Source organism: Heterodontus francisci, chromosome 41 (genome assembly GCF_036365525.1).
Source record: "Heterodontus francisci isolate sHetFra1 chromosome 41, sHetFra1.hap1, whole genome shotgun sequence".
Classification (NCBI taxonomy): domain Eukaryota; kingdom Metazoa; phylum Chordata; class Chondrichthyes; order Heterodontiformes; family Heterodontidae; genus Heterodontus; species Heterodontus francisci.
The window spans coordinates 26188942-26216219 of NC_090411.1; the positions used below are offsets into that span (position 1 = coordinate 26188942).

Sequence of the window (27278 nt, forward strand, 5' to 3'; positions counted from 1 at the left end):
CGACAGACGGCCAGTAGGTAAGTGACAGATGGCCAGTAGGAGGCAGTGGTCAGAGAAGAACACCGACTTGACGTCGGTGGATCCGACCGTGACAGCACGGGACACAAACAGGAAGTCAATCCTGGAACGGGCAGACCCGTCCGAACTTGACCATGTGTATCTACGCTGCGCTCCGTCTGCAGGGTTGCTGAAGACCTTGTGCAGCTTGGCATCTTTTACTGTTTCCATTAGGAATCTGGACGTAGCGTCCAGTTTGCTGTCATCTCTGCCGGATCGTCCAGCCGCATCGATGATGCAGTTGAAGTCACCGCCTAGGATGACCGGCCTGGACGTCGCCAGCAGCAGTGGGAGCTGCTGGAAGATGGTCAGCCGCTCGCTGCATTGAACGCTTGATCACTTCCCACCAGTGCTCACCAGGGGAAGGCAGCAGTAGCCAGGTCCATGGCACCGTGGCTGGCTCTGCTGTTCAGAAGGGCGGGAAAAAGAGTGGAAGGGCGATAGTCGTAGGGGATTCGATTGTAAGGGGAGTAGATAGGCGGTTCTGTGGTCGAAAACGAGGCTCCCGAATGGTATGTTGCCTCCCAGGTGCACGGGTCAGGGATGTCTCAGATCGGCTGCAGAACATTCTAAAGGGGGAGGGTGAACAGCCAGTTGTCATTGTGCACATAGGCACCAATGATATAGGTAAAAAATGGGATGAGGTCCTGCAAGCAGAGTTTAGGGAGTTAGGAGCCAAGTTAAAAAGCAGGACCTCAGAGGTAGTAATCTCAGGATTGCTACCAGTGCCACGTGATAGTCAGAGTAAAAATGAAAGAATAGTCAGGATGAATGCGTGGCTTGAGAGATGGTGCAGGAAGGAGGGGTTCAGATTTTTGGGACATTGGGACCGGTTCTGGGGGAGGTGGGACTATTACAAATTGGACGGTCCACACCTGGGCCGGACTGGAACCAATGTCCTTGGGGGTGCTTTTGCTAACGCTGTTGGGGAGGGTTTAAACTAATGTGGCAGGGGGATGGGAACCAATTGAGGTCAGTTGACAGTAAGGAGGTAGTAACAAAAGCCTGTAAGGAACTAGATAATGAAGTCAGTGTGACTAAGGGGAAGAGCAGGCAGGGAGCAGATGATGAATATAAAGGGACTGGTGGTCTGAGGTGCATTTGTTTTAATGCAAGAAGTGTAGTAGGTAAGGCAGATGAACTTAGGGCTTGGATTAGTACCTGGGAGTATGATGTTATTGCTGTTACTGAGACTTGGTTGAGGGAAGGGCATGATTGGCAACTAAATATCCCAGGATATCGATGCTTCAGGCGGGATAGAGAGGGAGGTAAAAGGGGTGGAGGAGTTGCATTACTGGTCAAAGAGGATATCACAGCTGTGCTGAAGGAGGGCACTATGGAGGACTCGAGCAGTGAGGCAATATGGACAGAACTCAGAAATAGGAAGGGTGCGGTAACAATGTTGGGGCTGTACTACAGGCCTCCCAACAGCAAGCGTGAGATAGAGGTACAAATATGTAAACAGATTATGGAAAGATGTAGGAGCAACAGGGTGGTGGTGATAGGAGATTTTAATTTTCCCAACATTGACTGGGATTCACTTAGTGTTAGAGGTCTAGATGGAGCAGAATTTGTAAGGAGCATCCAGGAGGGTTTTCTAGAGCAGTATGTAAATAGTCCAACTCGGGAAGGGGCCATACTGGACCTGGTGTTGGGGAATGAGCCCGGCCAGGTGGTTGAAGTTTCAGTAGGGGACTACTTTGGGAATAGTGATCACAATTCCGTAAGCTTTAAAATACTCATGGACAAAGACGAGAGTGGTCCTAAAGGAAGAGTGCTAAATTGGGGGAAGGCCAACTATACCAAAATTCGGCAGGAGCTGGGGAATGTAGATTGGGAGCAGCTGTTTGAAGGTAAATCCACATGTGATATGTGGGAGGCTTTTAAAGAGAGGTTGATTAGCGTGCAGGAGAGACATGTTCCTGTGAAAATGAAGGATAGAAATGGCAAGATTAGGGAACCATGGATGACAGGTGAAATTGTGAGACTAGCTAAGAGGAAAAAGGAAGCATACATAAGGTCTAGGCGGCTGATGAAAGACGAAGCTTTGAAAGAATATCGGGAATGTAGGACCAATCTGAAACGAGGAATTAAGAGGGCTAAAAGGGGTCATGAAATATCTTTAGCAAACAGGGTTAAAGAAAATCCCAAAGCCTTTTATTCATATATAAGGAGAAAGAGGGTGACTAGAGAAAGGATTGGCCCACTAAAGGACAAAGGAGGAATGTTATGCTTGGACTCAGAGAAAATGGGTGAGATTCTAAACGAGTACTTTGCATCGGTATTCACCGAGGAGAGGGACATGACGGATGTTGAGGTTAGGGACAGATGTTTGATTACACTAGGTCAAGTCGGCATAAGGAGGGAGGAAGTGTTGGGTATTCTAAAGGGCATTAAGGTGGACAAGTCCCCAGGTCCGGATGGGATCTATCCCAGGTTACTGAGGGAAGCGAGAGAGGAAATAGCTGGGGCCTTAACAGATATCTTTGCAGCATCCTTAAACACGGGTGAGGTCCCGGAGGACTGGAGAATTGCTAATGTTGTCCCCTTGTTTAAGAAGGGTAGCAGGGATAATCCAGGTAATTATAGACCGGTGAGCCTGACGTCAGTGGTAGGGAAGCTGCTGGAGAAGATACTGAGGGATAGGATCTATTCCCATTTGGAAGAAAATGGGCTTATCAGTGATAGGCAACATGGTTTTGTGCAGGGAAGGTCATGTCTTACCAACTTAATAGAATTCTTTGAGGAAGTGACAAAGTTGATTGATGAGGGAAGGGCTGTCGATGTCATATACATGGACTTCAGTAAGGCGTTTGATAAGGTTCCCCATGGCAGGCTGAAGGAGAAAGTGAAGGCGCATGGGGTCCAAGGTGTACTAGCTAGATGGATAAAGAACTGGCTGGGCAACAGGAGACAGAGAGTAGCAGTAGAAGGGAGTTTCTCAAAATGGAGACGTGTGACCAGTGGTGTTCCACAGGGATCCGTGCTGGGACCACTGTTGTTTGTGATATACATTAATGATTTGGGGGAAAGTATAGGTGGACTGATTAGCAAGTTTGCAGACAACACTAAGATTGGTGGAGTAGCAGATAGTGAAGGGGACTGTCAGAGAATACAGCAGAATATAGATAGATTGGAGAGTTGGGCAGAGAAATGGCAGATGGAGTTCAATCAGGGCAAATGCGAGGTGATGCATTTTGGAAGATCCAATTCAAGAGTGAACTATACAGTAAATGGAAAAGTCCTGGGGAAAATTGATGTCCAGAGAGATTTGGGTGTTCAGGTCCACTGTTCCCTGAAGGTGGCAACGCAGGTAAATAGAGTGGTCAAGAAGGCATACGGCATGCTTTCCTTCATCGGACGGGGTATTGAGTACAAGAGTTGGCAGGTCATGTTACAGTTGTATAGGACTTTGGTTCGGCCACATTTGGAATACTGCGTACAGTTCTGGTCGCCACATTACCAAAAGGATGTGGATGCTTTGGAGAGGGTGCAGAGGAGGTTCACCAGGATGTTGCCTGGTATGGAGGGCGCTAGCTATGAAGAGAGGTTGAGTAGATTAGGATTATTTTCATTAGAAAGACGGAGGTTGAGGGGGGACCTGATTGAGGTGTACAAAATCATGAGAGGTATAGACAGGGTGGATAGCAAGAGGCTTTTTCCCAGAGTGGGGGATTCAATTACGAGAGGACACGAGTTCAAAGTGAAAGGGGAAAAGTTTAGGGGGGATATGCGTGGAAAGTTCTTTACGCAGAGGGTGGTGGGTGCCTGGAACGCATTGCCAGCGGAGGTGGTAGATGCGGGCACGATGGCGTCTTTTAAGATGTATCTAGACAGATACATGAATGGGCAGGAAGAAAAGAGATACAGAACCTTAGAAAATAGGCGACATGTTTAGAGAGAGGATCTGGATCGGCGCAGGCTTGGAGGGCCGAAGGGCCTGTTCCTGTGCTGTAATTATCTTTGTTCTTTGTTCTTTGTTCTTTGAACTGGGGCATACACGTTGATCAACCGGAGCGGAGCGTTGTTGTACATTACATCTGCTACGAGGAGGCGACCGCCCACCACCTCCTAAACGTCGGAGATGGTGAAGTTGCCTCCCCGCAGCAGAATACCCAGACCAGGGGAACGGGAATCATTTCCCCCCCTGACCAGATCAATGGCCCGTGGGACCACCATCGCGACCATTGCCTGTAAGTGCTGAGGTGCGATATCCCACATTCCTGCAGAAACAGTAGGTCGGCTTTGACCTTGGCGAGGTAACCCATGGTCGAAACACATCACGTAGTGGATTTAACGCTACGCACGTTAATAGTAGCAATCTTTATACCCATTTAAAACTGGATGTTGCTCATCACACCAGGTGTTCTTACTAGTCCCAGTCCTTGGGTATTTTCCTGCATACCCATAGTATGCACAAGCTGCTGCACATGTGTTGGGCTCAGAAAACCCTTCTGGTCACTCACGGGGGTGGGGTGGGGGGGGGGGGGGTTTTGTTCTTCTGGGGTGACATCGGGGGGTGGGGGGGGTCTTGCAGGCAGCAAGGTTTGGACTGTCCTCTGCTGGTGGTGTCTTTCCCCTTTGTTCCGCCTTGAGGACATTTCTGCTCCTGGCTTCCGGAGCTGGAGTGTGCTGGATGCTTCACTGCCCTCGGTCTCCGGGAGCTTGAGTGTGCTGGGCATCTCGTTGGGTTCAGCACTTTGGGATTGGGGCACGCTGGGCCCAATGCTGCTTCCAGTGCCATCGAGCTGGGGAGCTTTCTCTTCCAGCTCCTTTGCTTTCTGCCGCTTCTTTTGCATGTGCCGTCTTTCCGGCCCTTCCTCATCCGATGAGGAGCAACTGCTCTAGTCTGTCACAGACGGTATCCTCCCCTTGCCACTGGGTTGGGTGGTGACCTGTTCCTTTTTTGGGGGATTCTTCTTTGTGGTTTTCCTTTTGACCACTTGCCACTCAGCTGATTGTCCCAGTGCTGAGTCTGCCCTCCATGGATTCTGTGTGTTGAGGAGGAGTTTCCGGGCACAGGGTAGGTGTTGGGTTGCCAGTTGCTGTTGCCTCCCCTTTCCTCTCCTTCTCAGACAGATTTTCCTCGCTGCAGGGAGGGTTGCTGGTCTCCTTTGCAGCACAAGGCGTGTTCACTATTCCTTCCTCCAGCCTTTCCTGTGACCTTGCCACTTGTGCGTAACTGAGGCAGTGTTTGGGGCAGGTCTTGTAGAGATGGCCTGCCCCACCATACAGGTTGCAGCACTTACTCTGCTTACAGTCCTTGGTCTGATGGCCTTCCTGCTTCCAGTTCTTGCAGATAACTGTGCTGCAGTTGGCCGCCACATGACCAGATTTGTCACAGGTACGACAAAGTCTGGGCTGCCCCACGTAGAGCAAGAAGACTCAACTTCCCTTGATAGCGAAGCTGGAGGGAGGATGGATGATGGCTCTGTTGACGTCGACCTTCAAGGTGACCTTGACTTGCCACTTGCTGGTCCAAATCCCAAAGGGTCTTGACCTTGGTGCTGCTCCCGGTCACCTCGACGTACCTGGCGAGGAAGGTGAGCACATCCACGATGGGAACATGGGGGTTGTAGAGGTGGGTTGTCACCACCCGGTCGGGTTGTGACGGCAGCGTGAAGAGCGGCTCCACTGTGAGGATGGACAGTGGCACCTGGTTTCCCTTCTCCTCGAACACGTTCAGGAACTTGATGCATCCCGTCACGTTCTTGAAGGTTACGTCGAAATATCCACTGCTGGGGAAGTCCCACAGGCAGAAGATGTCTGCAGCTTGGAATCCACAGCAATCAATAAGGATTTTCTTAATGAAGAAGGTGCAGTTGATGGGTGCACCTCCTTCCCTATCTTTCACCGCCACCCGAATGGTGTTACGCAGCCCCCGGCCTGGAGCTCTGGTTTTGGTTACAGCCATTCTTTGCTTGAAGCTTTCCTGGGACAGGTACTGCAACCCCAACCAACAGGAAAACGACAACCACAGTAGATCTCCCATCCTAAAGGACGAAATGCTGTAAAAACAGCACTGAAACCCCACCCCCCCTCCCCCCCAAAAAAACACAAAGGCAGCACCTGCAGCATCAAAGGATCACAGTCTCTCCCCTGCCAGGCTATAGTGACTATTTTTTTTAAATTTCCAAAATATACTTTATTCATAAAAATCTGTAAAAAATTCATTACAAAACAGTTCCAAACAGCACCAAAAAATACAAACAGTGCAAAGGAGATGAGTTTCCTTCAATACAGGAGTGAGTTGCCTCACAGCCCTTCCATTTCATTTTACCTGCCATGTACATTTTACAGCAAATAAATATTTTCCCGATACAGTTCGAGGGGTTTCCCATGGATCCAGCCCCTCAGTTCAGCTTGGTGGGGGGGGAACTTACACTGTGGTCTTTCCCCATTGAGCCTTTGCTGCGGCTGCCCCAAGCTTTAGTGCGTCCCTCAGCACGTAGTCCTGGACCTTGGAATGTGCCAGTCTGCAACATTCGGTGGTGGACAACTCTTTCCGCTGGAAGACCAGCAGGTTTTGGGCAGACCAAAGGGCGTCTTTCACCAAATTGACAGTCCTCCAGCAGCAGTTGATGTTTGTCTCGGTGTGCGTCCCTGGGAACAGCCCGTAGAGCACAGACACCTGTGTTACAGAGCTGCTTGGGATGAACCTCAACAAAAACCACTGCATCTCTTTCCACACCTGCTTTGCAAAGACACATTCCAGGAGGAGGTGGGCAACCATCTCTTCCCCACCACAGCCACCGCGGGGGCATTGTGCAGAGGGAGCGAGACTCCGGGCGTGCATGAAGGATCTGACGGGGAGGGCTCTTCTCACCACCAGCCAAGCTACATCTTGGTGCTTGTTCGAAAGTTCTGGTGATGAGGCATTCCGCAAAATGACTTTGGCGGTCTGCTCGGGGAACCATCCGACAGGATCCACCATCTCCTTTTCCCGTAGGGCCTTGAGGACATTCCGTGCAGACCACTGCCTGATGGATCGGTGGTCAAAGGTGTTTTTCCGCAGAAACTGCTCCACAAAGGATAGGTGGTACGGCACGGTCCAACTGGATGGAGCGTTCCGCAGCAATGTGACCAGGCCCATCCTTCGCAACACGGGGGACAGATAGAACCTCAGCACATAGTGACACTTGGAGTTTGCGTACTGGAGCTCTACACACAGCTTGATGCAGCCGCACACAAAGGTAGTCATCAGGATGTGGGCAACGTTGGGTACATTTTTCCCGCCCTTATCCAAAGGTTTGAACAACGTGTTCCTTTGGACCCGGTCCATTTTGGATCCCCAGATGATGCGGAAAATGGCTCGGGTGACTGCCACAGCGTAGGAGTGGGGTATGGGCCAGACCTGCGCCACGTACAGCAACAACGTGAGCGCCTCACGCTGATGACCAGGTTCTTACCCACAATGGAGAGAGATCGCTGCTCTCACATTCTCGGCTTATGTTGTACCTTGGCTACTCGCCCCTTCCAGGTTTTGGTGCACGCCCCGGCCCTTCCGAACCATATCCCCAGCACCTTCAGGTAATCTGACCTGACGGTGAAGGGGACAAAGGATCGGTCAGCCCAGTTCCCAAAGAAATAGTGACTATTTATTAGTGACTATCATATTGATATTGATTGGCTTGGCCATGTGAGCCGCATGGAAGATGGCAGGATCCCCAAAGACACATTGTACAGCGAGCTCGCCACTGGTATCAGACCCACCGGCCGTCCATGTCTCCGTTATAAAGACGTCTGCAAACGTGACATGAAATCGTGTGACATTGATCACAAGTCGTGGGAGTCAGTTGCCAGCATTCGCCAGAGCTGGCGGGCAGCCATAAAGACAGGGCTAAATTGTGGCGAGTCGAAGAGACTTAGTAGTTGGCAGGAAAAAAGACAGAGGCGCAAGGGGAGAGCCAACTGTGCAACAGCCCCAACAAACAAGTTTCTCTGCAGCACCTGTGGAAGAGCCTGTCACTCCAGAATTGGCCTTTATAGCCACTCCAGGCGCTGCTTCACAAACCACTGACCACCTCCAGGCGCGTATCCATTGTCTCTCGAGATAAGGAGGCCCAAAAGAAAAAAAAAATCATATTGATGGCCCCTAGTCCTGGTCTTGCCTGCAAGTGGAAACATCTCTATGTCTACCCTATCAAACCCCTTTACAATTGTAAAACCTCTATCAGGTCACCCCTCAGTCTTCTCTTTTCGACAGTAAACAACCCCAGCCTGTTCATTCGATCCTGTAAGGTATAACCTCTCAGTTCTGGCAAAATTCTAGTCAATCTTTTTTGCACCTTCTCCAGTACCTCTATATTATTTTTATAATATGGAGACCAGAACTACTCACAGTGCACCAACTGGGTCTAAATAAGGTTCTATACAAGTTTAGATTAGATTAGAGATACAGCACTGAAACAGGCCCTTCGGCCCACCGAGTCTATGCCGAACATCAACCACCCATTTATACTAATCCTACACTAATCCCATATTCCTACCAAACATCCCCACCTGTCCCTATATTTCCCTACCACCTACCTATACTAGTGACAATTTATAATGGCCAATTTACCTATCAACCTGCAAGTCTTTTGGCTTGTGGGAGGAAACCGGAGCACCCGGAGAAAACCCACGCAGACACAGGGAGAACTTGCAAACTCCACACAGGCAGTACCCGGAATCGAACCCGGGTCCCTGGAGCTGTGAGGCTGCGGTGCTAACCACTGCGCCACTGTGCCGCCCAAATTTAATTTAATTTAACCTCTCCTTCAGTTCCATCCATCTAGGAATGAACTCCAGCGTATTGCTTGCTTTTTTTTTTGTGGTTTTATTAACCTGCATCGCTACTTCTGTGTCTCTGTACCCCAGATCCCTCTGTTCCTCTGACCCATTTTGACACTTATTTTCCCAAGCATCTGTGACCTTCGTATTCCTCCGACTGGAACGCATGTGGTCCCAGGATAGCATCAAGTCCTCACCAATTAATGGTTAGCTGTACTGACTTCCGCTTCACACTTTGAAATACTGCTTGTACAGATGTACCGTCTGCAACTCGATAACTATTTACAGATTACACAAATTATATTTTCCGGTTTGCATCAAGTGAGGAGAAGCAAACGCACTTTGTGGTCAGTTCAAGGATGAGACATGTGTGGTTGCTATGGAGTGTTGCTAAGATTCTAGGAGACTAGTCGAAGGGCACTTAACTAATATAAACACAAACAATGGGCAATACGGTCCTTGGAGTCATAAATTAGAATGGGTCCCATTAAAATGGTAATGAATCCATGCCTTCAATCTGATTCCACTCCAGCCAAATGTCAGTCTTAAGATAATTATCGCCACAGCTCCTACATCCCCTTAGGTTGTTATCCAATAAAAACTGTCTGTCTCCTCATTCACGTCTGTCTACCACCTTGTTAATAGCTATATTGTGGCAGCTGTCGAGATACTGTGAGGAGACAACAACTGGAGAAGCAATTTATGCCACAAACTCTCTGTCTGATTTTGCTGCCTAGTTACGCGCTGATGGTGCGATACTGTGACTATTTCACACATCTGCTGAGAGACACTGGCCCAGAAACCAGCTCCTTTCGATTACAGGTCCCTTAAAAAGTGATTGGCATTCATCGAAAAACAATTATGGTCTAAGAGAAGGATAAGAGTTGGCCGTCAAGCCACCCGTCAAGCCAGCTCCGCCATTTTTGTGGCAGCCATTTGACGTGAACATTTAGTTTCTGGTACCCGGTCTAGTTCTGAATTCGCTGATCTCAGTGAGGGCTGTTGTTGAGCAGGGGAAGGGTCGGGGCGTAGAGGAGATATTTATAAACAAAACTGTCCAAGTAGAATAGCTGCCACTGCTAACAAAATGGCAGAATTTTGCTCACACACCTGAAACGCTAACTCTGTTTCTCTCTCTCTGCAGACGCTGCCAGACCCGCTGAGAATTTCCAGCATTTTCTGTTTTTATTTCAGGGCGGGAAGGTCTGTGACTGAAGGATACAGCCCAGGACTGGAGTGGTGGTAGTGGTGGGAGGGGGATTGTGGTGGGAGATCGCAGGGGGAGATGGCGGGGTAGAAATCATGGAATGACACGGGGAGATCGTAGCGGAGATCAAAGGAGAGATCATGGGGAGATGGCAGGAGGATTGGGAAAAACATCAACCAGTCAGAAATTAATGGACACCATAAATGGAGAATGGGGTGGGCACTAGCAACTAAGGGACTTGGCAGGGGGCACCGGTAACAGGGCAAAATGGAAAAGGGACTGCAGCAAGTGGCAAAATGGGTGTGGAAGTTAAAGGGCAACTGTGCTCTACACATTTATAAAATACTGCTAACGTAGCAGCACATCCCAATGGACTTCTCTAGACTTGTAGGTATAAAAATTACACCAAACCAAAGAAGGAGATATTAGGAAGGGTGACTACAGGCTGGTTTTAAGGACGTTCATATCGGAGTTGTAGAGACTGAGGTTTAGGTCATCCACAGTAGAGTTTAGGCCCCAGATGGCTGAAGGGATGGTCACTAATGGTTGGGCGAAGGCTTAGGGATGGCCAGAATTGGAGGGGTGCATTGATCGGAGTTTTTGTAGGGCCGGAGGAGGTTATAGACAGGGATGTGCGAGGTTATGGGAACAATAGATGATCTGATGAATGGAGAAAAGCAGTAAGCAGACCCCTAAATGAGAAATAGCTGAGGTAAAAGCATCTACTAAAATGGAACAAGGTTGAAGGCATTAGGAAAGGGGAAACCAGGTGAGGAAAGTGAATAAGATCAGATACCAGAAACAGTGGTAATAAATGGGGGAATTGTGGGGGGGCAGTGGTCAGGACAGAGATTGGGGGTTGGGCAATTGGATGTCAGGACTGGGAGTAGGAGAGATGGGGGCGGTCAGGACCAGGAGCGGAGGAGGTCATTGCCAGAAATGGGGGAGATTAAGGGTCTGGGGTGCTTGGGAGAGGGATTTGGGGGAAGATCAAGCCTGGAACTGAGGAGGAGATAGGGGGTTTGGAACTGGGACTTTGTGGGAGAGATGGGGTTTTGGGCAACGAGGGATCGGGACAGCAAATCATAATTGCTTTTGATGACTGTTGATAATCCTACAAAGGATCAATAATTGCTTATCCACAATTGGCTTCTGCACCTCAGGAGGGGAACAAAATCAGGAAAAGTTTCCACTGCAGGTAATTATTAAGTGACACCATACCCTTCCCCTTTTCAATGGGTGGTCTTCACATGATGCCCTCATGTGTAATAGATTAGCTGATATATGGTGCAGTGTTAATTAAACCGCTATTGTAATCAAGTAATTAACTAACTTTGGTTACTGACCCTCCTGCCAGTGGAAACAGATTCTCCTTATTTATTTGTCAACAACAACTTTCATTTATATAGCACCTTCGACATAGTTAAATGGGAGACCCCTTATTTTTAAACTGTGCCGCCTAGTCCTAGTTCGAGATTTCCCCCAATGACTGGAAACATCCTCTCAGCATCTACCCTATCTAGACCCAGTCAGAATCTTATATGTTTCAATAAAAGTCATTTACTACGCAGAAGGAGGCCATTCGGCCCATCAAGTCCATGCCAGCTCTCCACAGAGTCTCGCTCCCCGTAGCCCTGCAAGTCTATTTCTCTCAGGTGGCCATCCAACTTCCTCTTTAAGTTATTGAGCATCTTCGCTTCCACCACCACGGGCAGCGAGATCCAGGTCTTTACTTGGAATGAGATCAGCTCTTATTCTTTTAAATTTGAGTATCAGCTCAAGCTGCTCAATCTTTCCTCATCAGACAAGCCCTTCATCCCAGGAATCAACCCAGTGAGCCTTCTCTGAACTGCCTCCAATGCAAGTATATTAAAATCGCCTTTCCCCATGCGCTTGTTGATTTCTGCACCAAGAGACAGGATACTGGTGATAGTTGAGCCTAGGTAGGTGAACTCTTGAACCACTTCCAGAGCGTGGTCGCCAATATTGATGGATGGAGCACTTCTGATGTCCTGTCCCGCGATGTTCGTTTTCTTGAGGCTGATGGTTAGGCCAAATTCGTTGCAGGCAGCCGCAAACCTGTCGATGAGTCTCTGCAGACACTCTTCAGTGTGGGATGTTAATGCAGCATCATCAGCAAAGAGGAGTTCCCTGATGAGGACTTTCCGTACTTTGGTCTTCGCTCTTAGACGGGCAAGGTTGAACAACCTGCCATCTGATCTTGTGTGGAAGAAAATTCCTTCTTCTGAAGACTTGAACGTATGTGAGAGCAGCAGGGAGAAGAAGATCCCAAACAGTGTAGGTGCGAGAACACAGCCCTGTTTGATGCCACTCAGGATAGGAAAGGGGTCTGATGAGGCACTGCTATGCTGAATTGTGCCTTTCATATTGTCATGGACTGAGGTGACGATACTTAGTAGCTTTGGTGGACATCCGATCTTTTCTAGTAGTCTGAAGAGACCACGTCTGCTGACGAGGTCAAAGGCTTTGGTGAGATCAATGAAAGCAACGTAGAGGGGCATCTGTTGTTCGCAGCATTTCTCCTGTAGCTGGCGAAGGGAGAACAGCACGTCAATGGTGGATCTCTCTGCTCAAAAGCCACACTGTGCCTCAGGGTAGACACGCTCAGCCAGCTTCTGGAGCCTGTTTAAAACGACTCGTGCAAAGACTTTCCCCACTATGTTGAGCAGGGAGATTCCACGGCAGCTGTTGCAGTCACTGCGGTCACCCTTGTTCTTATAGAGGGTGATGATATTTGCTGCTTTAAGTGCTACGGATGTTAACTCATTGGGGTTTTCTTGTAGTTCAGCAGTGCAATGCGCTTAGCGGCTTTGACAGGTTCCAGCTCTTCAAAGTGAGATTGAAACCAGTCTGCATTCTGCTTCACACGATTGCCATAAGTGGTCATTGCTGTGTCATAGATGGCGTCTCTGATGTGGGCCCGTTTGGTCTCTGCATCCCCTGTAGGAGTGTTTTGATGGGCTTTTTTCAAGTGAATTTAGAAACTTATGTAACAGCTGTGCATAAGAAATTCTGTTAGTGTTGATGTGCGGGCGGCCTTTCTGCTTGGAGTGATGTAGCTTCTTTGGTTTGAGCCTCACCTTGCTGCACACTAGGGAGTGGTCGGTGTCGCAGTCCGCACTGTGGAAGCTGCATGTGATTTGAACGCTGTTTTAAGGAGGCTCGCCTTGTGACGATGAGGTCCAGCTGGTGCCAACGACGTGATCTTGGGTGTCTCCATGAAACCTGGTGACAGGGTTTATTGTGAAAGAACGAGTTGGTGATGCAGAGGTTGTGATAGGTACACAACTCCAGCAGTCTCTGTCCATTCTCATTCATCCTTCCAATGCCATAGCGCCCAAGGCAGGAGGGCCATGAGTCATGGTCGGCCCCAACCCTGGCGTTAAAGTCCCCCAGCAGGAACAAATGTTCGGTATTGGGAATGCTACTGATGATATTATGGAGTTCCTCGAAGAACTGGTCTTTAACTTCAGGTGGGGAGCAGAGTGTTGGAGCATAGATGCTGAGTAGGTGTACTGGACCAGAGGCGGTGAGCAGTCAGATGGACAGTATGTGTTCCGAGCCATTTGAAGGTGGCTCTATCATGCTGAGCAAAGAGTTTCTGATGGCTGTCTTGGTTCTTCAGGATCCCTACCCTGCCAGAAGAAGGTGTAGTCTTGTTCTCTTATAGATCCGCTCGCGGGGAGGCGTGTCTCCTGAAGTGCTGCAATGTCTACATTGAGTCTACTGAGCTCGTTGTTAATGACGGCAGTCTTCTGAAAATCGTTGATTTGTGTAAGTCTTCCGACAGGCCAGGACACATAGTTCTGACGTTCCAGCCTGCAAAATGAAAGGCTGGTACCTTCTTTCCTTTTTTTGTCGTGCTGTTTGGTGCGGTGTTATAGTCCACTTGTCGGGCAATGACCCTGAGCTCCAAGCACCCATTGAAGCAGGTGGACTGTGGTGGGACAGAACCTTACAGGCCGGTTTGAGGTGGGCAGTAGCTGTCCAACGAGATGCGATGACCTCTCCCACCAACGAAGGCAACCCATGGCACCCAATCTCTACACCGATCAAGCTGGACTTACAACCAGGAACCGCTGCCTTGCATGTTGCTTTGATCACTCTGAAGTGACTATGGAATGACAGCTCCATGGAGTATACATGGAGGCTCTTTTATTAATTGTTCTGCAAGTTACTAACCTCTTTGCTGTTCTTTAAACTAAAGTAAATAAAATCGCCAGTAAAATTCAGAATGGCCCTAAGGGGTTATTAGTTCCTTAGGGAGGAAACTAGTTAATCACCAGCTCATAAACTCCATTCATCATGTTTCTGAAACTCCTAAAAGGAGTAACAGGTAAGGATATACCTTACTGACGATATCAGTAAAACTGAGCGGTCTAGTCCCAATGATAGGCAACCCACCTCCAAGTTAGAGTGAGCTTCCCTGCAGGTGGCATCGTACACAGTCCCTGACGGCTCTCCGCCCAGTCTCTGTGTCAAAGCAGCTCGGATTCTTTGAAACACATTCCATTCAAGATAATTTTCCTGCGGATTTCCGAGTTCCCATAATGCTCGGCGCTGTTAATTTGCATGCCACGGACAAGGGCGGGGCAGACTTGTCATTCAACCCTTAGTGGGCGGAGCTACAGGAGTAAGGCTGCTCAGAGTTGCAGCATCTTCAGTGCAAAAGGACTTCTCCAAAAGAGCCCAGCTACTCAGATAAATCACTTTCTACCAATGCTGTCAGAAGCATTAACTATCTGCAGGGCCAATATTTATCCTTCAGTCAAGAGCACTGAAACAGATTATTTGGCAGCATTCTGCTTCTCGGAGCTTCCTGTGCACAAATTGGCTGCCATGTTTCCTGCACTATAACAGTGACAACACTTCAAGAGTACTTTATTTGTTATAAAGTACTTTTGGGAGGTCCTGAGGTTGTGAAAGGCGCTATATAAATGCAAGCTCTTTCTTTAAGGCGAGACCGAGAAACGTGGGGGAGGGGAATCAAATATGGATAGTCTTAATTCCCAATTATGGTGAGGACTGTCCCGATGTGTGGAGCCGAAAGAGTCACATCCAACTGCAAGAAAACTTAGGAAGGTCTTTGCCACACACTCATAAACACTGTGAGACTCAACATCATGAGCCAAGAGGTTAAATTAGAAACACAATTAGGGACAACTTCTAATTTGAGGTATGTACCTAGGAAAAACAGTCAGTTTTTTTAAATTTCCAAAATATGTTTTATTCATAAAAATCTGTAAAAAATACATTACAAAACAGTTCCAAACAGGACTGTCTATGGGCCAGACCTGCGCCACGCACAGCAACAACGTGAGCGCCTCACACCTGATGACCAGGTTCTTACCCACAATGGAGAGAGATCGCTGCTCCCACATGCCCAACTTTTGTCGTACCTTGGCTACTCGCTCCTCCCAGGTTTTGGTGCACGCCCCGGCCCTTCCGAACCATATCCCCAGCACCTTCAGGTACTCTGACCTGACGGTGAAGGCGACAAAGGATCGGTCAGCCCAGTTCCCAAAGAACATGGCCTCGCTCTTGCCGTGGTTGACTTTGGCTCCCGAGGCCAGTTCGAACTGGTCGCAGATGCTCATCAGTCTGCGAACGGACAGAGGATCCGAGCAGAAGACAGCGACGTCATCCATGTACAGGGAGGTTTTAACCTGAGTGCCTCCACTGCCTGGGATTGTCACCCCTCTTATGCTCGCATCCTTCCTAATAGACTCAGCAAAGGGTTCAATACAGCAAACAAACAAGACCGGGGACAGAGGACAGCCCTGTCTGACTCCAGATTGGATCGGGAAACTTTCCGATTCCCACCCATTGATTGAGACTGCGCTACTGATGTTTGTGTAGAGCAGTTTGATCCAATTGCAGATTCCCTCCCCAAACCCCATTTTGGAAAGCACGTCCATCATGTAGGTGTGCGATATCCTGTCAAAAGCCTTCTCCTGGTCCAGGCTGATGAGGCAGGTGTCCACCCTCCTGTCCCGTACGTAGGCGATCGTATCCCTGAGTAGCGCGAGACTATCAGAGATCTTCCTGCCGGGTACGGTGCAGGTCTGATCAGGATGAATCACCAACTCCAGAGCAGACTTGACTCGACTGGCTATGACTTTGGACAGAATCTTGTAGGCAACATTAAGCAGTGAGATGGGCCGCCAATTTCTGATTTCTGCCCTCTCCCCCTTCTGCTTGTAAATGAGGGTGATGATGCCTTTCCTCATGGATTCTGACATGCTGCCGGCCAGGAGCATACTCTCGTATACTTCCAGCAGGTCCGGGCCGACCCAGTCCCACAGGGCCGAGTACAACTCGACCGGTAAGCCAATGCTTCCGGGAGTTTTACTCGTCTCGAAGGACTCGACGGCCTTTGTCAGCTCGTCCAGGGTTAGCGGCTTTATTTATTTTTATTTATTTATTTAGAGATACAGCACTGAAACAGGCCCTTTGGCCCACCGAGTCTGTGCCGACCATCAACCACCCATTAATACTAATCCTACACTAATCCCATATTCCTACCATATCCTCACCTGTCCCTATATTCCCCTACCACCTACCTATACTAGGGGCAATTTATAATGGCCAATTTACCTATCAACCTGCAAGTCTTTGGTGGTGGGAGGAAACCGGAGCACCCGGTGAAAACCCACGCGGTCACAGGGAGAACTTGTAAACTCCGCACAGGCAGTACCCAGAATTGAACCCGGGTCGCTGGAGCTGTGAGGCTGTGGTGCTAACCATTAGTCTCTCCCCCATGCTAAGACCTCTGTGATAGATGACAGGAAGGACTGGGAGGCTCTGCTGTCTGTGGGCTTCGCGTCATACAGCCCAGCATAAAAGGATTTGCTGATCCTTAGTATGTCGGACTGCGAAGACGTCACCAAGCCATCCTCTTCCTTCAGGCTGCTGATCACAGAGCTCTCTCTGTGTACCTTTTGGAAGAAGTAAAGCGAGCACGTCTCATCCTGCTCAATGGAGCGGACTCTGGACCGGAAGATGATCTTGGAGGCCTCCGTGGCAAAGAGCGAGACCTGCTGGCTCTTCACCTCATGAAGGTCCTCCTTGACCTCGACCCCCATCGACTGCAGCCGGAGCAGATTTTGCATACTTTTCTGGAGTTGGGACATTTCCCTCTGTCTCTCTCTCGCCCTCTGAACACCTTTTTAGGAAAAACAGTCAATGCCTAAATGAAGACTCCCCGATTTTCAATATGAAAGTCTTCTACCTAGTTTGAGTCTCCCACTTAAATGTCTTACATGCATCATAGAGTCATTACGGCACAGGAGGAGTCCATGCCAGCTCTCTGTAGGGCAATCCAGTCAGTCTGATACTCCCCGCTCTGTTCCCATAGCCCTTCAATTTACTTCCCTCAAGTACCCACCCAATTTCCTTTTGGAATCATTTATCATCTCTGCTTCCACCACCCTTGCGTGCAGCGAGTTCCAGGTCATTACCACCCGCTGTGTAAAAAGGTTCTTCCTCACATCCCCTCCAGCATTTGTACCTTAAGTCTGTGTCCCCTAGTCTACTAGCAGTAAGGTGATCCCTTTTAGGACAAGTTTGGGGTCTACGCCCACACTGAGGAGCTCAAGGCATAGCTTGTCAATCTTCGTGGAGTAAGCTTGTTCAAAATGCCTCTGACTTTCCGGGAGATTGCACCTTGTTATTTCTCATTTAAGGAGTTGCCATCTCATGTGTGTGACACACCTGATGAGTTCAATTTTCATAAAAGAACCACAATCTTTGAAACCAAAAGCATTAAAAAAACATGAAATAAAAAGCCAGACACATAATGGTTTTTATTTTCTGACCGTGATGCTTACTCAGCAAACCCTAATTAGCTTCTAGTTGATCGGCAGGGACACGATGGGCTGAATGGCCTCCTTCTGTGCCGTAATTTTTCTATGCTTCAATGGTTTCTATGATCTTGCGATGCGCACCCCATTCGACAGGGAGTCTCCCCCACTTTGTCCAGTCTCTCCTGTTTATGGCCCTACCGAAGCAAGGGCTCTTAAAGAGACAGGCAAGTGGAAAGATAGTTCCACCTTAGTGAGGGAGCATTACCTTACCTTCTCTAGACCTCAGACTCCCTCACAACAATGTCATGGGAGGCCATCTAATAATGAGTAGATCAAACAAATTGAGGCATCGACATTCTGTGAGTCACACAGGGGTTATGCTAATTTGAATCCTCACTTTAATAAACATGAATGATCTCAGAGTAAAAAAAAATGTGATGGACAATTTGTCCAGCAAGATTACATAGAATTACTTTGAGCGTACAGCAAAGAAACAGGCCATTCGGCCCAACTGGTCCATGCTGGTGTTTATGCTCCGCACAAGCCTCCTCCCACCCCTACTTCATCTCACCTCATCAACATATCCTTCTACTCTTTAGTCCTCATGTCTTTCTCTAACTTCCCCTTTAATTTGCATTGATGCTACTCTCCTCAACTAGTCCTTGTCAGCTATGTTATATGTCTAAGAGTCATGGACAACAAACACAGAGACTATTGATAAGCTGAGCGGCATTCGAGATGTGAACATATAGGAGTTTGTTCCTCATATCCAACTGTTACGACCAGGTGAGAAAGGTGGCTCGGGGTCTTTTACTGTCTTCACCTGGTCTTATTGTAATAGGGTTTAATTTTTATACACACAGTGTTTTGATCTCCCCCTTGGTGAATCCTTGTTCACCACTTTCCAAAGAAATGAGCATAAACAGGCTTTCTTAGATTTAAAGAAGAAAACTGAAATTTATTAAACCTTAAACTTAAACTCTAATTCGGTTAATGCCTACGGTTACACACCACGCCCCATGCTAGCATGCATGTGCAATATGCACATGCAATTTGGAGACAGAAAAGAGCAGAAGAAAAAATCAAGTAAAAGAATTTGGGGCAATCTCTGAAGAGGGGTTTTTAACTGTGCTTCGAGCTCACTGTAGTCCTTGATTGTAGGTAGTCTTGCTTTTCGTTGGGGCCCAGTATTCTTCTTAAACCTTGCTCACTGTAGGAGACTTTTCTCTCTTGGGGTTGATGTGTCTTCAATGGATCTTCCGTTGCATGAGAAAGAGATGAGAGCAGACAGGAGGGAGGTGTTCTCAGTCCAGGAGAAAAGAGCTTTCTGAGTTTCTTTCTTTCAGCAAGTTCAAATTCAAAAACTCCAACAGTCAGTTAGTCCCGTGACGAAACTGGTCTGACCACTTCTTCTGAGTATTGGGGAAGCAAGGACTGGGTCCATGGTCCAACACTGTCTGCTAGCATGCAAATGTCTTTCCAGTTAGGGGCTTGGACATTCTTTGTGATAGGCCCTCTTTTCTTCCCAGCCACAATTTTAAGTTTTAATGTTCATGTGGTGAAGTAATGTGTGCCTCAGCCTTGGCAGGTGGGGGCCCGCCCAACACCAACACAGACAGAAAGACTAATGAGGAAGTACTAGAAATGGCTGGAGAAAAGAGGAGATTAGTGCATTACACCAAAGAGAGAAAGATACCAATACTTTGGTCACATCATTAGTGCAATAGATAGACAGAGACAATTATTGGAAGGAAAGTTCAACAGAAAATATAGGTGAGGGAAGCAGAGGAGAAAATGGATGATGGATATAAAGGACTGAATGCGGAATGTGTGAGGGCAGCACAGGATAGACAAAGGTAGAGATCCATGCCAACCTTCCAGGAAGAAGATGACACTAACAAATGAACAAGCAAACTCCTTTGGGTAGCGAGTTCCATTCTAAACGTTAAACTGATTGCTTATTCCCGGTGAGACAGTCTGTTTTGCCAGCCTTTAATTTTTTAAATGTAATTTTTAAAAAATGTTTTGATTTTCTTTTTTTCTGAAACTACTGTAATTTATTCAGTCCAAGGCTAACTCTTTGATCTGGTACTGAAGCTGGGAGACTGGGAGGACCCCACACAGACTGAGAGTCGCTTTTTATTTCATATAATAATTCGTGGGATTTCTGAAAAATCCACAAATGGAGCTGGATGTGTGGAAAAGCAGTCCGGGAACCATGCTAATGTATTTTACAGTAAAGATTTCAGTGATATAAAAAAAGAAAGAATTGCATTTATATAGCGCCTTACATAATCCAAAGTGCTTTATAGCCAATAAAGTCCTTTCGAAGTGTAGTCACTGTTGGAATGTAGAAAATATCTAATCCGAAATATGGTCACATGCTCTAATATCTCCCTTGTGGTTCCATGTAAAATTCCGTTTGATAATTGTTCCTGTGTAGCGCCTTGGGACATTAATGGTGCTATATAAATGCCAACTGTTGTTGTTTCTATTGAGCCCAGTCCGTGAAGGAATTGCCAAATGTAGAAAAAGGCACACATATGATTTCGCCATAGATAGTGAGCATCACAAATCTTCACTCACGTCATCTGGCTATTCCACCACGTACTGAATCCCAAACTACTCCAATCTAGTCCACACATAGAACCATAGAATAGTACAGCACAAAAGGAAGCCTTTCGGCCCATCAAGTCTGTGCCAGGTCTTTCAAAGAGCAATTCCGTTGGCCCCACTCCATCATTCTTTGCCCATATCCCTGCAATTTTTTTCTCCTGCAAGTATTTATCCAATTCAAAACTGCAAACAGTTTCTCTTTATTTACTCCATCAAAACCCTTTCATGCAGACTTTCCAGTGTGAATCAGTGGACTGGGAACCATGGCTGTTACGTCTCCCCTGCCTGCAATGTGAGCTCAACGCAGACTGGGGATCAGACCAAGGCCACGTCAGTCCATTCATCTGCTGAGCCATCTTGGAGGGCTTGTGGCATCTGTGGTGTTAACTGAAGCCAGTGATTATCCATTAAAGCTGGCGCTAGTCTCACTCATCCCACACCCAATGCTATAAAATACACTCAATAATAGGAAAGATTAAAGGCTTGAAGCCTGACATTTGCTCCGACTGCCCAGCAGTAGCTCCCAACATTACTCACCTTTATAGAGAGCAGATGGCATTTGAAAGTAGGTGAGAATGGAGCCATTAATCTCCAAGGAATGTGAGCTGCAGACCTATATGTCAAGATGAAAATTACCGTAAAACCAAGTGTATAATCTCCCTTTAATATCGCAACAGTCCGAAGTCCTGAGCTCTGCTCTAACCTTCAGAGACTTCAGCTCGCCTCAGGCAATTGTTTTCAGACAATTCCACTCACGAACCAGTACTGACTATAAATAGCCGCTGGCTATAGCCACGATTAGCCCACTTGCACGGCCTAGCGATGAAACCTGCATTGTGGGACATTCCCTCAGAATCAAAATGAAAGAAAGGAATTGCATTAGTATAGCCCCTTTCACAACCTCAGGACCTCCCAAAGTGCTGTACAGCCAATGAAGCACCTTTAAAGGGCAGTCGCTTTTGTAATGTGGGAGATGAGGCAGCCAGATTAGACACAGCAAGCTCCCACTAACAGCAATGTGATAATAGCCAGATCGTCTGCTTTCTTGGTGAAGATTCAATCGTGCCCTCAGCTCACCTCACCTCACCCACATTCTACATTAATGCGAGGATTTCCTTCTTTTTTTCTGGCAGCAGGAGGTGGGGAGTGTGCTGAAGCAACTCAGAGCAGAAGCCTAGAGATGACTAGGCTTATCACTCCATCCTCTGCCACTGCAGCACTCCCTCAGCCTAGAGTTTTGAGCTCGAGACCCAAATTTCCAATCTTGAATTGGGAACCCGACGCCCAGATCATTTCTGGGTCCCACCCCCGCATCACGATTTTTGTATGCAAAGGGCCTAACTGGCCCAGAGGCGGGTTTTGGCGCCCAATTAGTGGTGCTGGAGGAGGGCATGGTAACCGAGGGCCCTTTGAAAAGGAGAACATGGCTGGGCTTGCCATTCACTGATGAGATGGAGCAGCAGGATGCTCAGAAGTCCAGGGCTGGCATTCATAGGTGGCATCAAGCTCCCCCCGTGCCTACCTCGAGGCTTTAACCGATGCAATGGCAGACAAGAAATAGATCTTTTTCCCGGCATCTAGAAGAAGAAACACGCCTAGAGACACAAAGAGGGCCTGGATGGAGGTGGCGACAGGTTAGCAGCTGAGGAATGGCCAGAAGGAGTTGCGTCCAGTGTAGGTAAAGATTCAATGACCTGATGAGGTCTGGAAAGGTGAGGGATACTCGCTGCCCACTCTCAGACTCTGCATGCAGCAGCATGCCCATGAGCTGAGCAAACTGTGGGCCCGTGGTTCCCATTGTCAGATCAAGTGACCAGTTGTCATCACTGAGGCATCAGCGACCCTCACATTTAGGCCGCAATTGGGCGGGGAGGCCTCAGTGGAAGAGGTCGGCCTACTCATAAATCATTCCCTCCTCATCCTGCAGGATAACAGAGCGCATAACTCCCGGGAAATATCTCGGACGGGTGCTGCTGTGCTGGACCTCCACACTATGATTCCGATGGGGGAGAGGGCGCTGGAAATCGCGAGGGTGCCACAGCCCGTCAGGACATGGGCGATGGCAAGACGGGAAGCCATGAAGAGAAGGGTGATTTGATTGCTCTTCTTCTTCTTTGGCCTCCTTGTCTCGAGAGACAATGGGTAAGCACCTGGAGTATATGACCACTGTCATCTATGGGGTTGGTTGTGCTGAGGCACCTGCTGTGCAGCCAGTGTTCTCATAACCAGCTTCTTGTGTTTCCCACAGGGTTAGTAGCGGAGCAGGAACAAAGCGCCCAAGCCCAGTCATTGTCAGCCTCCTCAGCGAGGGGCTCCAGAGCTGCACCGACACATCACTCCTCCACACCATCCACCAGCGCAGACAAACCCACCTTGGTTTGGCCTCGAGCAAGATGAGAATGGGGTGAGCCACACATCACACATGAGCGGGAGGTGGGGGGGGGAGAGTGAGGCAGAGTCAGCTGTGGGCAGCCCCCCTTGGAGGACGAAGGACAGACAAAGCCATGCTCCACTGGGCAAAGATGCTGGGCCTTGGGGCTACTCTGGAGCATCAGAGGCAGATGAGTTCCCGAATGTTGGAGATCCATGAGACATTGTGTAGCCGTGGGTGGACAGTGGAGGAGTCCATTCACTGCATGCGCACCGTTATCACACAGAGATTTGAGCACATGAGCTCCTCCATTGAGAGAGTGGCCAACGACTTGCAGAGCCGTGGGCAACACCATTCTGAGTTGATGTAGGAGCAGGGCGCTGATATGCACAGTAAGAATTACATGCTCTGTAGCATTGACTTCTCAGTGTCGCTGATGGCGCAGAGAGACTTGGAGTGGATGACAGCAGAGCCCCAGGTCATCCAGCATGCAAGGGCACCATGAAAGGGCTAAGGAAGTCTAGGAGGCTGATGAAGGGGCCAGTCCTCAGGGGGCACCGGCGTCATCCCTCGCCTCCTTGGCCCCCTCCCCCCCCTGTCTCAGGAACCATTCAAGCCCCAAGGCCCTGTGACCGAGGCTGCCACTGCAATGACACTGGCACAGCGGCTGTAGAGGAGCCCCCAAGGGCACCTCCAAGATGAGGAAGGAGGCCACGGGCTGAAATGCAGAGAGCAGACGGCCTCCACCTCTTCCTCAGCCACCAGGTGGGCACCGACTCTTAGTTGCATTCTATGGATCACTTGCGTGATGTTTTCTTAATTCGTTTGTTCATCGACTTTTCCTGTAATAATAATTGCTGATGCTTTCAATCAGACTTGCGTGTTATTATTGCTTGATGTCAAAAGAGAAATGGAGTTTGCGGGGGGTGGTGTGGGGGCCGGAGGAGGGGGTGGCTCGCGGTGGGGGTCTGTGCTTGCTCGGCTATGATCTGTGATGTGTGATCTGCTGGCAATGGAGACCCCATTCTCAATGGCAATGTGATTATTCTGATGTGTGTGCTTGCTGGGTGATTTCTCTCTCTGATGGAAGGTGAGTTACAGAGTCAGCTGTCATAAGGGCTGAGAAGCACTCAAGAGAAATGTTGCTGAATTACCATGGCTCTTGCAGCAATGGCAGTCGCCCACTGTCGTCAGGCCTGGGACGGCCTTGTCTGTCTTCCTCCAATGCCTCGTCCTCCTCTTTCTCTTCTTCGTCCTCCCCATCCTCCTCCTCTGAAGAATAGCATCCCAGGTCCTCCTCGTCATCCAGCTCCATGTCTCTTTGTACAGTCAGGTTTGTGCAGCCCACAGCAGACGACCACAATACAAGATACCCTGGCTAGCATGTACTGGAGGGCACCGCCTGACTGTTCAAGGCCGTGGAAACACATCTTCACGATGCCAAAGGTCAGTTCATTGCAGCTTGGTATTAGGAGATAACTGTGGTTGTAGCACCTCTCTTTATTCATGTCTGGGTCCCTTATCCCCCAGCAGCTACCCAGAAAGTTGGGATGTGGGTCTGAAGAGATGCAGTACCTGGGACACTCAGAGGATGAAGGCTTGATGACACATGCCTAGGAACTGAGCGCAGGCCTGTAAGATGTGCTTCCTGTGGTCACAGACCAGCTGGACATTCAGTGAGCGGGAGCTTTCTCTGTTCAGGAATTTGCTTGGCTGGTCTGTCGGTGCCTTGATGGCTACGTGGGTACAATCGATGACCCTTCCGGACTTGACGGAATCCATCAGTGGCAGCAAAGCTCTCTGTGTATGCCTCAAAATGGATGTAGTCCCTCAGCCCTCCGAAATAGTACAGCAATGACCTGCCTGATGGTCTGATGAGCTGCCGACTGTGAGATGCCACCCAGGTCCGCAGCTGATCCGTGGAACGACCCGGATGCCTAAAAATTTCAGGGCGATGGAGACCTTGATGGCTGCAGGTAGAGGTCTGCCATGGCAGGCTGCGAGGCATCAGGTCATTGCATAAATGTCCAAAACTATCTACCTGATTAGGCGGCGTCTCGTACAGCATTGGCACTCCCCAGGGCTTCCACTGCCAACCTCTGCTGCCCAAGTGATGCCAGCAGCCTCACGTCCCTCTCACTAGTCCTCACTGCTCACCAATACAAGCCTCTCAGTGCCAGCAATGCCAACGCTGTGCCACCGGTTGAGCAGCTGAGCATCATTCTCCGCTTCTATATTTGTTGGCCAGTGCATCCGTTAGCCCTCATGGCTTCCCGCTGTGCTCATGACACCTGCACCCTGACGTGTCCCAGACACATGCCTCCCGATTGAAAATATCAAACTGCTCCTCTGTAGCCTTTTAATGAGCTCAAGGGCGGCACAGTGGCGCAGTGGTTAGCACCGCAGCCTCACAGCTCCAGCGACCCGGGTTCAATTCTGGGTACTGCCTGTGTGGAGTTTGCAAGTTCTCCCTGTGTCTGCGTGGGTTTTCTCCGGGTGCTCCGGTTTCCTCCCACAAGCCAAAAGACTTGCAGGTTGGTAGGTAAATTGGCCATTATAAATTGCCCCTAGTATAGGTATGTGGTAGGGAAATATAGGGACAGGTGGGGATGTGATAGGAATGTGGGATTAGTGTAGGATTAGTATAAATGGGTGGTTGATGGTCAGCACAGACTCGGTGGGCCGAAGGGCCTGTTTCAGTGCTGTATCTCTAAACTAAAACTAAACTAAACATCCAGTTAATTGGAGGCATGTGGGTTTCTGCCCCCTGCCGTTTGAAAATCCTGTCGTGTTCTCGAGACTCCAGTGACACCTTTGGGGAACCTGGTCTTCAATGTGCCCCTGCAGCCAAGGGCAACTGAAAATCAATCCCTTCGTCTCTGGAGGGGGACTTGAAATTAATTTTTTTCCAAAAATATACTTAATTCATTTTAAAAAATTAATAAAAAATACATTACAAAACAGTTCAAATTTGACATTCCAGAAAGTGCAATAGAGGTCAGATTCCTTCGATGCAGAACATGAGATGCCTCACAACCCTCATGATTCCATTTTGTATACAATGTACATTTGCATTACATAGCAAAAACATTCTCTGGTGCGTACAGCCCAAGGGGTTTTACATGGTTTCCAGCCCCCTCGCTATACTATGGTGGGAGGGCCTTTCCCCATTGAGCCTTTGCGGTGGCTGCCCCAAGCTTTAGTGCTACTGACTGTACCACAGCTGACATCTCCTCAAAGGCTTGACACCTCGTAAGACTTTAATTGCCCATCTCACAGTCATAGTTTCCAACTGGCACTGAATTGTTCCAGGGAGGTAGATTGGTAATTTTCTGCTAATTCCTACACTTCCTCAATTTGCTAAAATTGGTTTGTAGCAATTTTATTTACAAACTGCTGGGTGGTTGTGAAGTGTTGTTCCAAGAACTATAAGAGATTTCAGAATGTGCTATCAATATTAACGCAGCATCTGGTTTCATCAAACACTAGTGCATATCAGAGCTGGTGATAGAGTGAAAGGGATCCATCCCTAAGCAGGACCAGGCGTTGTTTGTGAAAATCAGATTCTGGGGCTCTGACTGCTGATTTAGATGCTTTCAATCTGATTTTGGCAGACAAGGGTAAAAATGGGTTTAGTCTGCCAGGAATTACACAACCTGGTTTTAACAGTATAAACCTCAGGAGGCAGATCAGAGATTCCCAGCTCCCGGAACCCGACTTGCCAGCAGACAGATATGAAAGCCCATTTCCCCACTGTGTTTCACTGGTCTTGGAGCTCGAGACATGGATTCTTGTCGCAGGTTCTTCCAGCTCACACATGTTTCCAATCTTCATGAGTGAGGACAGACAGTGAGGAACACACAGCTGAGATCTTGTCATATTTGCACACACATGCATTCACACACTCATGCACCCATTCTAAAGTACACAAACAGGGGCAATGGTGGCATAGTGGTAATGTCAGTAGACTAGTAATCTAGAGGCCCACTCTAATTCTCTGGGGGCACAAGTTCAAATCCCAGCAGCTCAGCCTCCTGCCACTGATGCCCCGTTTACCTTTCTCTCAATGAGTTACGGAGCAGAAAGGAGCAGCGAGGTTTGCGCCAGTTCCCATGAGAGAGTGGGAGCAGGGTGTTTGCTGTTAGCCTGCCTTTTAAAACGAGCGTAAGCTGCTTGGAGTGTGATGTTGATAACTGGCTTGACTCCAGCTAAATTAAATATTAAACTGAGATAAACATTTATGAAAGGAAGGTTCAACCTCAGGCAATGCCTGTTGACTATAAATGAAAGAACCTGAACCTTGCAGGACGGCAGGACGCCATTCGGCCCGTCATGTTTGTGTCTTTGAAAGAGCTGTCCAGTTCTGTCCCACACTTTTTGCCCCATAACCCTGCAGATTAGTCCTCTCCAAGCACATATCCAATTGCCT

At 48.5% G+C, this 27278-nt stretch overlaps 1 protein-coding gene and 1 non-coding gene across 2 annotated transcripts in view; both read right to left on the reverse strand.

Annotated features, from left to right (window-relative positions):
* Positions 1-27278, reverse strand: part of LOC137353639 (somatostatin receptor type 5-like) — a 49738-nt gene that overhangs the window by 18048 nt on the left and 4412 nt on the right. The window lies entirely within an intron of this gene.
* Positions 14286-14416, reverse strand: LOC137354857 (U8 small nucleolar RNA). The gene has a single exon (XR_010970509.1). It is a non-coding gene; the product is annotated as a U8 small nucleolar RNA (small nucleolar RNA).